Source organism: Suricata suricatta, chromosome 2 (genome assembly GCF_006229205.1).
Source record: "Suricata suricatta isolate VVHF042 chromosome 2, meerkat_22Aug2017_6uvM2_HiC, whole genome shotgun sequence".
NCBI lineage: Eukaryota > Metazoa > Chordata > Mammalia > Carnivora > Herpestidae > Suricata > Suricata suricatta.
Genome location: NC_043701.1, coordinates 112,749,016 through 112,751,615, shown reverse-complemented (window position 1 = coordinate 112,751,615; position 2,600 = coordinate 112,749,016). Strand labels below are relative to the sequence as shown.

Genomic DNA, 2,600 nt, shown 5'->3' with positions numbered 1-2,600 from the left:
GAGCTGGATAAAGCTCTTCAGCTCTTACAGAAGGCCCTGCAGGCCACGCCCTCCTCCGCTTTCCTGCACCACCAGATCGGGCTTTGCTACAGGGCACAGATGATCCAAATAAAGAGAGCTGCAAAGTGGCAGCCCAGAGGTCATGACAGAGAAAATGTCCACAGACTGGTTCACCTGGCTATCTGTGAAATTCAAAAAACTCTGATGCTAAGGCCCACATTTGAGTTGGCTTACGTTGAACTGGCTTCCATGTACGCAGAAATAGGCCAACACGCAAAGGCAGAGGACACTTTTCAGAAAGTGCTACACATGAAGAACATCAACGACCATCTGTAGCAAGAGATTCATCACCGTTATGGCCATTTCCAAGAACTTCACAAGATCTCTGCCGATCGAGCAATTGCCCATTATTTAAAAGGTCTCAAACTGAAAACCACCTCCTGCACCAGGGAAAAAATTCTCAGCGCCCTAGAGAAGTTGGCTAAAAGACATATTCATCAGAATATACGTGTGGTGGAAAGTTTCAGCATCCTTGGGCTCATCCACAAATTGAAAGGGGAAATGAGTTAGGCCCTGGTGTGTTATGTGAAGTCTCTTGGGTTGGCTGCTGGCTCCAACACCATGGTCTGAGACAAAGGTCACCATTACCTGCTTAATTTCATAACTAAAAATAACCAACACCTTCCTGATGCTGCTTTCAGGAACATGTGACATGCTGAAATACAAGAGGTAATACAACATAGTGTGCGCTGCCTGCTGACCATCCCCACTTTCTTCCCTTGCTGACCCTCCCTCATCTTTTTCTTTCCCCTCCTGTCCATGTGTAACATGTCCCTATACTCACTGGCCAAGGCTGGTTGATGCTTTTGGGGGCACCTGTCACCTACTAGACCAACAGACTCTTTTCCCTATGGCTTAGCATCAGGAATGAGTGGCATCCATCCTCCATCCCCCTGGTCTCCCGATTTCGGCCCCTCTTGGGCACACTGCTCACACACACAACCCTGTAGCTGCAGGCGCACACCCACGGGATGTCCATGCCTCAGCCCAAAGATGCTTCTGCTGGTTGGCTCGCACTCTGAAGACATGCATTCCTGGAGGCGGTTACCCTGAACCAAGAGCACAGGCTGCACCTGGTAAATCTCTCTCCACACGCTGATCCCGGAGCTCACTCAGGCCCCGTGCTGCAGATTCGTGCACACACACATTCTGTAATTGGACAATTCCCGACACTGCTACCCAGTCAGAAGTTAAAAAAAAAATAGAAAACAAAAAACAAAAACATAAAAGATTTATTTTTCATGGAGTCGGGGGTGCTGACCTACCAGATTTAAAGGCAAAGCAAATGAGCAAAGATGAGAAAAAAAGAGGAGAAGGGACTTCAGGAGGTCACTAGAGTGTTCCGGTCCTGGGGTCCGTCTCCCTAGGCCCTCCCACAGCCAAGACCTGCTGGCCAGTAAGCCAAGTCTGTAACCTCATAACTTTTCAGGATACGTTTGTCTAGCAGCTCAGCTGGCAATCAATCACAAAGGAGCTGTGTGTTCCGAACACATCACTGGATGTGTACTCACCGCTAGGAAAAAGTAAAATGTACTGGGGAAAGATGGATAAAGGAAAGGCCTGTTAAGAAGGTGCACGCTAAAAGGGATAAATGCATTAAAGCAGTTTTTAAGCGCTGGCTGTGTGGTGCATCGTATAATCTCCTTTTTCCCTAAAATATTTTCTCCAAAAGCATTCAGTAAAGTTAACAACTTGATAAGCTAATAAAGTCTTTGAGTGAGTTTTATTAGTGAGATTTTTAAAAGGTGTATATTGTAGTGGCATCTGGATGGCTCAGTCGGTGGAGGTTCTGACTTCGGCTCAGGTCATGGTATCGGGCTCGTGGGTTCAGGCCCCACATCTGGGTCTGTGCAGACAGCTGGGAGCCTGGAGCCTGCTTAGGATTCTGTCTCCCTCTCTGCCCCTCCCATGCTTGCTCTCTCTCTCTCTCTCTCAAAAATAAATATTAAAAAAATTCTTTTTTAAAAAAAGACATATATTCTTGGGGCACCTGGGTGGCTCAGTCGGTTAAGCGTCTGACTCTGGATTTCGGCTCAGGTCATGACCCCTCGGTTTTTGAGTTCAAGCCCCACAACAGGGTCCATGCTGACAATGCAGAGCCTGCTTGGGATTCTTCCTTCCCCCTTTTCTCTTCTCTCCCCCACCCCAGCTCAAGCTCATGCTCTCCCTCAAAATAAATAAATAAACTTTAAAAAAAAGATATATGTTCTATGTTTGGGTGGAAGTAGAAAAACACAGAAGCAACTTCTATAAGCAATAGAAGGTCTGAGGCAGAAGCCTCAGGATTATAAAGACTACCAAGAATTTTTTTAAGTATTGGGTAGGGATTTATTTCCCCAGGCCATGGAATTGTAAGGCTGGTTTTTCCCCCGGAGGGCTGGAACTCAGGAGGGGGGGGGGGGGGACTGTCACTCAGATTACACCAAAGGAAAACAATTAATAGCAATAAATAGCACCATAATTACTACCCTTTCCAACTTTGTCACTCCTAAACCAAAAATGGATTTATTATATTTAAACAGTAAAAAAAAAAAAAAAAG

At 46.1% G+C, this 2,600-nt stretch overlaps 1 pseudogene; it reads left to right on the top strand.

Annotated features, from left to right (window-relative positions):
- LOC115275732 overlaps nucleotides 1–1,313 on the top strand; it is a 1,687-nt pseudogene extending 374 nt beyond the window's left edge.
- The last annotated feature ends 1,287 nt before the right edge of the window (nucleotides 1,314–2,600 follow it).